The sequence below is a fragment of the Tursiops truncatus genome, chromosome 1, assembly GCF_011762595.2.
Source record: "Tursiops truncatus isolate mTurTru1 chromosome 1, mTurTru1.mat.Y, whole genome shotgun sequence".
Classification (NCBI taxonomy): Eukaryota; Metazoa; Chordata; class Mammalia; order Artiodactyla; family Delphinidae; genus Tursiops; species Tursiops truncatus.
This window is the reverse complement of record NC_047034.1, coordinates 56,069,191-56,081,515: the sequence shown is the minus strand read 5'-3', so window position 1 is coordinate 56,081,515 and position 12,325 is coordinate 56,069,191. Positions and strand designations below refer to the sequence as shown.

General features: G+C 36.4%; 1 protein-coding gene across 1 annotated transcript in view; it reads right to left on the bottom strand.

Moving 5' to 3' along the window:
• TNFSF4 (TNF superfamily member 4) overlaps positions 1–12,125 on the bottom strand; it is a 168,530-nt gene extending 156,405 nt beyond the window's left edge. Inside the window, exon 1 of the mRNA XM_073804333.1 lies at positions 12,009–12,125. The gene's annotated coding sequence lies outside the window, so the exon portion shown is untranslated. The remainder of the gene's footprint in view (positions 1–12,008) is intronic.
• Positions 12,126–12,325: the final 200 nt, after the last annotated feature.

Below are 12,325 nucleotides of genomic sequence, written 5' to 3'. Positions count from 1 at the left end.
AGAACTGCTATGGAGAAAAATAGAAACAATGGAAAAGAAATGGTGATGCACCAGAGAAAAAGAGAGAGGGCCCAAATGGATAAAATTCGAAATAAGAGAGAAGTTATAACCAATATCACAGAAATACAATCGTAAGAGAATACTAACAGTTATACAACAACAAATTGGACCACCTAGAGAAAACAATATATTCCTAGAAACATACCATTTTCCAAGACTGAATCAGGAAGAAATAGGAAATCTGAACAAGCTGATTACTAGTAATAAAATTGAATGAGTAATTTTTTTAATACTACCAATAAACAAACGTCCAGGACCAGACAGTTTCACAGAGGAATTCTACCAAATATTTAAAGAAGAGTTAATACCTACCCTTCTCAAACAATTCCAAAGTGTTAAAGAGGAGGGAATGCGTCCAAACTCATTCTCTGAGGCCACCATTACCCTGATACCAAAACCAAAGACACTACAAAATAATTACAGGCCAATATACCTGATAAACTAGATGCAAAAATCCTCAGCAAAATATTAGCAAACCAAATTCAACAATACATTAAAAGGATCATACATCAGGATTGAGTGTGATTTTATTCCAGGGATCCAAGGGTGGTTGAATATTTGTACATAAATCAACATGATACACCACATAACATTAATAATAATTACGTGATCGGGGGCTTCCCTAGTGGCGCTGTGGTTGAGAGTCCACCTGCCGATGCAGGGGACACAGGTTCATGCCCCAGCCCAGGAAGATCCCACATGCTGTGGAGCGGCTAGGCCCATGAGCCATGGCCACTGAGCCTGCGTGTCTGGAGCCTGTGCTCTGCAACGGGAGAGGCCACAACAGTGAGAGGCCCATGTAATAAAAAAAAAAAATTACGTGATCATCTTAATAGATACAGAAAAGATATTCGACCAAAATTCAACATCCATTCATGATAAAAACTCTCAGCAGAGTGGGTATAGAGGGAACATACCTTAACATAATAAAAGCCATTTATGTCAAACCCACACTCAATGTTAGTATGGCAAACTAACATCACATTCAATGGTGAAAATCTGAAAGCATTCTCTCTAAGATCAGGAACATGACAAGGATACGCATTCTTACCACTTTTATTCAACATAGTATTGGAAGTCCTAGCCACAGCAATCAGTGAAGAAAAAGAAATACAAGGCATCCAAATTAGAAGGGAAGAAGTAAAACTGTCACTATTTACACATGACATGATACTATGGGAAAAGCTAAAGACTTAAAAAAAATAACTATTAGAACTAATAAATGAATTCAGTAAAGTTGCAGGATACAAAATTAAAATGCAGAAATCTGTTGCATATCTGTACACCAAAAATGAACTACCAGAAGGAGAAAACAATCACATTAAAAGAATAAAATACCTAGGAATAAATTTAACCAAGGAAGTGAAAGACCTCTATTCATGAACTATAAGACACTAATGAAAGAAATTGAAGACAACACAAATAAATAGAAAGATATACCATGCTCATGGATTGGAAGAATTAATATTGTTAAAATGTTCATACTACCAAAGCAATCTACACATTCAATGCAATCTCTATCAAAATACCTATGGCATTTTTCACGAACTAGAACAGATAATCATAAAATGCGTATGGAACCACAAAAGACCCTGAATAACCACAGCAATCTTGAGAAAGAAGAAGCAGGAGGTATTACCCTCCCTGACTTCAAATTATACTACAAAGCTGTAGTAATCAAAACAGTATAGTACTAGCACAAAAACAAACACATGGATCAATGGAACAGAATAGAAATTGCAGAAATAAACCACACACATATGGTCAACTAATCTATGACAAAGGAGGCAAGAATATACAATTGGGAAAAGAGTCTCTTCAATAATTGGTGCTAGGAAAACTGGACAGCTATATATAAAAGAATGAAAATAGAAAATTTTCTCACACCATATACAAAAATAAACAAAATGGATTAAAGACTTAAATGTAAGACCTGAAACCATAAAGCTCCTAGAAGAAAACATAGGCAGTACCTTCTTTGACATGGGCCTTAGCAATATATTTTTGGATCGGTCTCCTCAGACAAGAAAAACAAAAACAAAATTAAACAAATAGGACTACATCAAACTAAAAAGTTTCTGAGCAGTGAAGAGAACCATCAACAAAATAAAAAGGCAACCTACTGAATGGGAGAAGATATATGCAAATGATATATCCAATAAGGGGTTAATATCCAAAATATATAAAGAACTCATACAACTCAATATCAAAACCAAAACAAAACCTGAGTTTAAAATGGGCAGAGTACCTGAATAGGCGCTTTTCCAAAGAAGACATACAGATGGCCAACAAGCACATGAAAAGATTTTCAACATCACTAACCATTAGAAAATGCAAAGGAAACCCACAATAATATCACCTCATATCTGTCAGAATGGCTATCATAAAAAAGACAAGAAATAACAAGTGTTGAAAATGATGTGGAGAAAAGGGAATCCTTGTGCACTGTTGGTGGGAACATAAATTGGTGCAGTTACTGTGGAAAACAATATGGAGATTCCTCAAAAAATTAAAAATAGAACTACCATACAATCCAGCAATTCCACTCCTGGGTATTCACCCAAAGAAAATGAAAACACTAATTTGTATGCACCCCAATGTTCATTGTAGCATTATTTACAATAGTCAAGATATGGAAGCAATATAAGTGTCCATCAACAGATGAGTGGATAAAGAAGATGTGGTGTATATATACAATGGAATATTACTCAGCCATAAAAAAAGAATGAAATCTTGCCATTTAAGACAACATGGATGGACCTAGAGGGTGTTATGTTAAGTGAAATAAGTCAGAGAAAGACAAATACTGTATTTTTCATTCATATATGGAATCTAAAAAACAAAACAAATGAACAAATATAACAAAACAGAATCAGACTCACAGATACAGACAACAAATTACTCGTTGCCAAAGGGGAGACTGGTGGGGGATGAACAAATTGGTGAAGGGGTTAAGAGGTACAAACTACCAGTTAAAAAATAAATAAGTCACAGGGATGTAATGTACAGCACAGGGACTATAGTCAATAATATTATAAATTTGTATCGTTCATAATCTACAAACATATTGAATTACTATGTTGTACACCTGAAACTAATATGATATATTTGTAGGTAAACTATACATCAATTTTTAATAAAAAATAATAATAAATGGTGATGCAACAGAGGAGGAACACTGTTGTTCTTTTGCCTTTTTCCATTTTTTGCCTTTCTAACTCAACTGATTCTTTGAAGCTCAGCTCAGATAACCACTCCTCCAAGAAGTTGTCACTGAATATCCCTCCCCAAATTGGGTAAGAGTTATCCTTTTCTGTGATCTCACAGCACTGTAAACAATCTTTTCTTACAGCACTTATCACACTGTATTGTGTTTTTAATGAATGCTTATTGTGTTTTTAATAAATGCTACCAAAATATTTGTTGAAGAAATGAAAGAATGGATGGATGGATGGATGGATGGATGGATGGATGGATGGATGGATAGAATAAAAGAGAGAGTGAATCGGAGAGACAAAACAGTCCCTGAAGATAGATGGAATAGAAGTAGTGACAATGGAAATAAAAAGGAAGAGCCAGGTGTTAGAGACATTATAAAAGTAAAATGACATGTCTCATAATTTTATGAATGTAAAATGACATGTCTGATAATTTTATGAATGTTTTTCTCCTGTCAAGGAGAAAAAGTCCCTTGAATGATCTCATGGGTTCTAGTAAATGGAAAGCTTAAGAGAAAGAGAAATTCTTAAAGGAGGAGCTTCTTTGGAAAAGTTTTTTATGATGACCAAGTCTAATTCATTCGTCAATTTTAACAGCCTTTTACTGAGCTTCTTCTAAATTTCACTTCCTGTGCTAAGTGCTGGTAAGAAAAAACTAGGTAAATCATGATCCCTGCATTTTAAGGCATAGAGGCATAAGACTATACAAAGCAAGGCTATACTTGTACTGAAGTAACATTTGAGGGTACTATTGTATAGCTGAATATGAAGGACTTTCAACTCTTCAGTTGGCACAATGGCATGGGGAAAAGTGCAAGGGCTTCTAAGTCAAAGGGTCCTGAATTCCAACTTTGCACCTAAATATCTGGGACCCTGAGAAAACTATCTCAAGTCTCTAAACTTGACTTTCTCTCTCCCTCTGCAAATCAAGAGAGAATAAAACCTACTTTGTAATGTTGTTTAAAAAAAACGTAATGTGATAATGTATGGGAAAACATCTGCAATGATACCTTGGAATACTAGGAGCTTTAACAATATCATTTGGCTTCCTTCTCTTTTAGCCCAAAGTTCAGCATATGGCAGGGATTTAAAATTTGTATCAGCCTCATTTTTAGACATGCATCAGTATTGTCCATGTTATAATGCACACTGATAGCTTTATTTTCCAGAGAAAATATTCCTTACTTCAACATCTGGAGACCAAATGTACTATGAGAAGATGGGAGGGAAGAGAGCAGATACCAAATTACTTTTTATATTCAGGTAACTCACAAAAACTAAAAATAATTTTGCAAGTTTTGTGCAAACTCATAATGTACACTTAGGACTCATCAAAATCACTATTATGTTTCCACTGAATCATTGGCAAAGCCACATACAGAAATAAAGATAGCTCTTCAAAGAGTTGGTGCAATCTCTCTCATTGGAACACTTCTGCCACTTATAGCTGCAAGTACATTTTTCAATACTGAATATTTACATGGTGGAAGTACTGAAATTTCAACCGCATCTGTCACAGGAGAAATTTGGGGGTCAGAGAGAGAGAAACTATTTGAATATGGAGCCCTTTGATCCAAAAAGTTATATAGAGGCAGTCTCAGTTAATCCAGTGATGCTTTGTAATGAAAATTAGGTGAGAACAAAGGAAAATGTGCCTACAGCATAACAAAACCAGGGTCTGTTTTTGTTTTTTGTTTTTTCATATATAGTAGGGTCAAAGGATAAGAGGAATATACATGCTTCATACAGAACGGACCAAAATGTTTTCTGGAAAAAATTAAATTATTCCAGTGGAGAAGCACATTTGTCATCAAGTATTTTAGGAGAAAAACCGGCTTTAGCTTTGCCAGCAGAGAGAGATGGAACTGAATTCCTGTTCCCTGTGACCAACAGGGAAGTCAGGGGAAGGCAGAGCTGGGTCTAGAATGTGTCTGAGCCTACTGTTTCACTATCCTGAAGGAAGTGCAAGAGTGATAAGTGAGGGTGAGGGCAGGGACTTTGGGTAGAGAGGACTTAAAGAGAGGACTGAAGAGAGAACATGGGTGGTACTAGAAGAAAAAGAGAGTACAGGAGTGAGGAAGCATATGTGTGGTTCACCTTCTTGAGGACCTGAGATGAGGCCTTATCCACCCTTCATGGCTCCCAACTCCCTCACCTCTCTGTGAGTATGTAGGTCAAACAAAAGCACAACTGATGATCCTCTCATCTTCATCCCAACACTACATAGTTGTAGGACACTTACTCAAGCCCCTCAGTACAAGAGTTCCTTAAAATCTTAAATCAGAAAAGGAGACATGTCTTCAGAAAGGATGAGATTGTAGGAAAAATATCTGCACACCCCACTGAATTGCTAGACCAGAGTACCAATCCATGATAACCATATTGGCTAAAAAAATAAAAATCCCTCTGATTTCTGTGCTTACTCTTACAAAGGATTTATCTAAAACATATCCACTGAAGGATCAAAAGGAGAGTCCATTTGTGTATTAATTGTTACTTATTTCCTACCTTACAGTTGAGTTTGTTTAGCACTTTACAGACAATTGTGAAAGCATACCTAGGTGATATGGGAGAAAGGAACTGATGAAATCTAGAGTCTCCCTAAGATTCAGAAGCACTGATGCTCCTAAAACAGCTACCAAGAAAGAGAGAAAGAAAAATAAGGAGAAGGCTATTAGTTTCAACAAGAAAAACATGCAGTATAGCACCTCCCTGGCATGGCCAGCAACTACTTTTGGGGAAACTAAATTAAAAAAGAAAATCTGCCAACTTGGAAAACCTGTCCACAATAGTAGAAGAGGAAAAAACAGTTTTATAGTTGAATATGCATTAAACCAAAATGTGACGTATGTCATGTGTAATCTGGTAAAGAGATATATCATCCTCCTGTCATAAATAAATGAGTATTTTATTTTATTTTATTTTATTTTCCCTTTGGATAAAGGCAATTAGTAAACATGTTTGCTACCCCAATTACCAGGCAAATTTAGGATGAACTATATGTGCTAATCAAGTGCTCTTATTTGAGGAGTAGTTATTGTTTATCTTGAGAACATGTATGAAATGGGTTGCATCTGTTTGGCTACATAAAAGGTTATAAAACAAAATCCAGGGTTCCTATAATATACTGATAGTGTGAGAATGTCCAGTCTTTTAATCAAACATTATATGACATGCAAAGAAACAGAAATATGTGATCCAGACTCAGATAGATAGGTAGGTGATAAAGAAGGAAGAAAGAAAGAAAGAGAGATAGAAAGGAAGGAAGGGAGGAAGGGAGGGAGGGAGGGAGGGAGAAAGAGAGAAAGCCAACAGAAACTGATTCTGACTAGGCACAGATGTTAGATTCACCAAATATAGATTTCAAAGCAGATCTAATAAATATGTTCAGAGTTAAAGAAAACTACATTCAGCAAATTAAAAGAAATTATTTTGAAAATTACTCAACAAGTACAAAATGTCAATAGAGAAAGTAAAAATATCAAATAAAACAAATGATAATTTTAGAGATGAAAAGCACAACATCCAAAATGAAAAATTTACTAGATTTATTTAACATCACATTTGAAAAGGCAAAGAACCAGTGATTTTTTTTTTTTTTTTTTGGCAGCATTGGGTCTTTGTTGCTGCACACTGGCTTTCTCTAGTTGTGGAGAGCAGGGATACTCTTTGTTGCGGTGGGCGTGCTTCTCATTGCAGTGGCTTCTCTTGTTGCAGAGCACGGGCTCTAGGTGTGCAGGCTTCAGTAGTTGTAGCACGAGGGCTCAGTAGTTGTGGCTCACAGGCTAGAGCACAGGCTCAGTAGTTGTGGTTCATGGGCTTAGTTGCTCTGCGGTATGTGGGATCTTCCCGGACCAGGAATCAAACCCATGTCCCCTGCATTGGCAGGCAGATTCTTAACCACTATGCCACCAGGGAAGTCCCAGAACCAGTGAATTTGAAGATAGGTTGATAAAACGTTTGTAATCCACAGAAGAAAGGGGAAAAAAAAAAACTGAGAAAAAAGACCAGAGATCTGTTGAACAAGGCCAAGTAGATTGACTTTTCTATAATGAAAAGTCTGAAAGAAAGAGAAAGGAGCAGAAAATATACGTGAAGAAATGAGCAAAAACTTCCAAAATTATATGAAAAATGTCAATCCACAGGTCCAAGGAGCTCAAAAAAAGACAAGTAGGATGAATACAGAGATCCACACCAAGACCTATTATAGTCAGACTTCTGGAAGAAAAAGAGAAAATCCCAAAAATATTAAGAGGAAAACAACTCAGCAACAAAATGGTTAATGGGTGATTTCTCATCAGAAATTATGGAGGCCAGCAATGGAATTAATTATTTAAAGTGTTAAGAAAACTGTCCAAAAAAGACTTATATCCAGCAAACTACTCATCAAAAATAAACAGAAAATAAAGACATTCATGGATAAACAGAAACAGAGAATTCATTGTTAGTAGACCTAACCTACAAGAAATAACAGGAGTAGTCCTTCAAGCTGAAAGAAAATGACAGTAGATGGCAATGAAAATGAAGGAAGGAAGGAAAAGTACCAGATATTGTAAATATGTGGGTAAATATAAAAGACTGCCTATATCTTTTTCTTTCTTTTTTCTTGTATTTCTCTTAATTTAAAAAAATCATTAAAAAACAGATTGGTTAAAACAATAATTGTAATGATGTATTGTTAGGTTTTTACATCTAACCCAAAAGATGAAGTATATTTGACAATAATAACACAAAGGAGGAAGAAGGCAATGGAGCTATAATGGAACAAAGTTGCTATAATTTATGAGATTTAAGTCAGTGCTAACTTGAAGTAGATTGTGAAAACTTAAATATGCATATTATAATCTCTATGGTGACCACTAGGGAAATAGTTCAAAACAGCTTTAAAAAAATCAACAAAGGAATTTAAAAAGTGCACTAGCACAAAAGAAGGCAGTAAAACAGGAATATAGGACCCAAAAAGAGATATGAAAATGGAAAACAAAAAGCAACACGTCAGACATAAATCCAACCATATCAATAATAACATTACATGTAAATTGACTAACTATTCTAATCAAAAGGCAGAGACTGTCAAACTGAAATAAAAAGCAAGATCAAACTATATTCAATCAACAAGAAACACACTTTAAACATAAATAGAAGTAAAGTAAACTGATGAAAAAGATACACTATGAAAACAGTAACCATAAAAGAGCTGGAATGGCTAAATTATTATCAGACAACATGACATCAGGCTATAAATATTGTGAACAAGAGGAGCATTTCACAATGATAAAAGAGTCAATAAAGCAGGGAGATATAAAAGTAAAAATATTTATGTATCTAACAAGAGAGCCCCAAAATATGTTAAGCAAAAACTGACAAAATAGAAAGGAGAAATAGACTTTTCAACAATTATAATTAGAATCGCAATACTCTTTTCTCACTAATTAATAGAACAACCAGACAGAAAAATCACTAAGGATAAAGAATATTTGAACAACATTACCAGCTAACTTAACCAAACTGACCTACATAGAATACCCCACCCAAAAGAGTGGAATGTACATTTTTTTAAGTGCACATGGCTCATTTTCCAGGATAGCCCATAGGCTAGGCCATAAAACAAGTCTCAATAAATTTTAAAAGATTGAAATAATACCAGATATCTTCTTCAACAGCAATGAAATTAAATTAGAAATCAATAATAGAAAGAACACGCCCAAATATTTGGAAATTTAAAAATGTATTTCTAATTAACCTGTGTGACAATAAAATACAACATATCAAAATTTACAGGATAGGGACTTCCCTGGTGGCACAGTGGTTAAGAATTGCCTGTCAGTGCAGGGGACACGGGTTTGATCCCTTGTCCGGGAAGATCCCACATGCCGCGGAACAACTAAGCCTGTGCACCACAGCTACTGAGCCTGTGCTCTAGAGCCCAAGAGCCACAACTACTGAGCCCACGTGCCACAACTACTGAAGCCCATGCTCCTAGAGCTCGTGCTCTGCAACAAGAGAAGCCACCGTAATGAGACACCCACGCAGTGCAACAAAGAGAAGCCCCTGCTCGCCACAACTAGAGAAAGCCTGCATGCAGCAACAAAGACCCAACACAGTCATAAATAAATAAATAAATAAATAAATATTTACAGGATACATCTAAAGCAGTGCTTAAAGGAAAATCTATACCTTTAAATGCTTATGTTAGAGAAAAAAGAACAAATTAATACAAAGTAAATAGAAGGAAAGAAATAATACAGGTCACAGTGGAAATCAATAAAATTTTAAAAAGAAATAATAGAGAAAATCAATACAGCAATAGTGTCTTATTTGAAAAGATCAACAATCTTTAGAACTTAGAAGTAGACTAAAAAGAAAAAAAATGGAGAAGACACAAATTACTAAAATTAGGAATGAAAGAGAAGACATCACTACAGACCCTATAAAACTTTTATGAATGAAGGAGTGACAAATGGTAGCATTGAGATGCTCCATCTAAAGAAAACTCCAGAGGAATCATAATGTGCAGTACACACTGGCATTACATCCCAAGAGAGCGGCCCCCAACCAGTGACTAACAGGAAATGGTATATTAACATGTGTTTTACACTGACACTCAGAGTTTCCCCAGTGAGATTAAGCTACAGTCACCTACAGTGGTAGCTGGCTTTATAATGCCCCCTTCATAAGCTGCCGTCCCTTCCTTCTTGCTTCCTCACTCCTCTATCAATGCTTCCTTTCACCTCTCCTACCAAAATAAACTGCATACTTATACCTAAATCTCTATCTCAGGATCTGCTTGTGATGGAACCCAAACCACGAATAATTCTAATGTTTATGGCGATTTACTAACTAAGGAGAGAATCTGAAAATCACTTGCATATACAGTTGACCCTTGAACAACATGGGGGTTAGGGGTGTCCACCCCTCACACAGTCGAAATCCGTGACTATAACTTTACAGTCAGCCCTCTATATCCCTGGTTCTGTAGAGTTGGATTCAGCCAACTGCAGATAATGTCATACTATAGCACATATTATTGAAAAACATCCACATGTAAGTGGACCCTCACAGTTCAAACCCATGCTATTTAAGTCAACTGTAGTTGCCTTTCTTTTTTTCTTTTTTTTTTTTTTTTCGGTACGTGGGCCTCTCACTGTCGTGGCCCCTCCCGTTGCGGAGCACAGGCTCCAGACACGCAGGCTCAGCAGCCATGGCTCACGAGCCTAGCCGCTCCGCGGCATGTGGGATCTCCCCGGACCGGGGCACAAACCCGTGTCGCCTGCATCACTAGGCGGACTCTCAACCACTGAGCCACCAGGGAAGCCCACCTTTCTTTTTAATTGGCCTCACTCATGAAACCATTTAGTGATTTAGTTTTCTTTTTTCCACCTACTTGTGTAGGTCTCTTCTAATAACCATTATTATCTATCATTGATCTTTCCTTTTCTTCAGAGCACTTATTAAAATTTATAACAGCATTATTTTTTATTTGTCTGCCTCAAAACTGTAAGCTCCAAAAAGGCTGAGATAATGTCTGTCTTATTCAGCTATGTACATAACTCCATATCGAGCACATCTTGGTTGAATAAATTAATAAATGAAGAAATGGGGTCCCAAAGAGGAAAAGCATTTAGGGTGGAGATTTCTAGTGCTCACCTCTATTCAGTCCCCTTCTCCTATCTGAAATCCAGAAGATTATAGTTCTCTACCCTCTTGCTGTTAGACAGGGCATATGTCCATTTCTGGCTAATGGTTTGTGAGGGGAAATGGCATGTATCACTTCCAGGCCAGAGTGTTTAACTGCCAGTGAGACCCTTGAGTACTTTCTTCCCTGTTAAGGTGGCCACAAAGGCCATGTTTTCCAGATGGTGCCACTACAAGAGGGAAGAGCCCCTATTGGCCCAGGTACCCAGATCTGTTTGGAGCAGAGTAAACCCTCTGCTGACCCACTTTGGACACTCACTTTGTGAGTGATAAATAAAACTGTGCTGAGTCAAGCCACTGAGATTTAGAATTGTTTGTTATTGTAACACAACCTAGCCTATCTCAACTGACAAAGTATTCTTCTCAGTAGGGATCTGAAGAAAGGTGAGCAATGAAAAATGTTTCCAACTCTATACTCTATGCTCCCCTCATTTGTTTTTGCTTGGTTGTTTGGTGTTTTACAATAGAACTCTACCTGGTATTTAATTGGAAAGCTAGTGAAGCCCCAAAATGTATTCAAGGTATTAAATAAACTTTTTGAGCTACATTATAAATGTACCATACATATACTGTAAACATGCCATAAATCTCTTCTGCCATGATGCATGTGGAGCCAACAGCTCTACAATAAGCCTTAAGGTATACGACCTGTAATATTGGCTCTGTCTCTAGGTGACAAAGTGGGCTTCACCAGTCACCTAATTTCCCCAGTCTCACTTTTCTCATATTCTGAAGATACCCTGGCTAAACTTGAAAGACACTATAGGTCACAGTTGTAAACTTTGGGCATAGTGCTTAAAATCTTTCAAGACTGGACTGGTTATTCCCTCCTCAGTAAGATAAGTGAGAGTTTCAAGGAAAAATATTTATATTCCAGATCCTCTGGAGCATAAGAAACTATGAGAACAGACAAATGGGCAAAAGCTCTTCTTAAAATTTAAATTAAAAATATAAATATATGCATGCATGCAAGCATTTAAATGTAAAACAGCTACACCTATTGCTATACTTGCTAAGAAAAAGCAAGATACTTACCAAGATTTTCAAGAGACTGCCACTCCTTCTGGGATATGCATTCAACATTGAATTTCAAAGTTCCTGTGCAAACTTTCCTTGGAATGTAATATTCAACCTAGAAGCATATATAGTACATTCACTATGCAAAATATATTTATTGTAGAAAATGGCATCTGTTTACTTAAGTTGTAAGTGAATTGTGTGAATCAGACTCATCACCACATAAATCATGTAGCTCCTCTCTTAATTAGAAATACCTCCATCTCTGAGTTAAGTTACTCTCTTTGCAGGCTGCATAAAATAAGGGCATTTCCTTAAAGTCTAGTGTTAGGGGT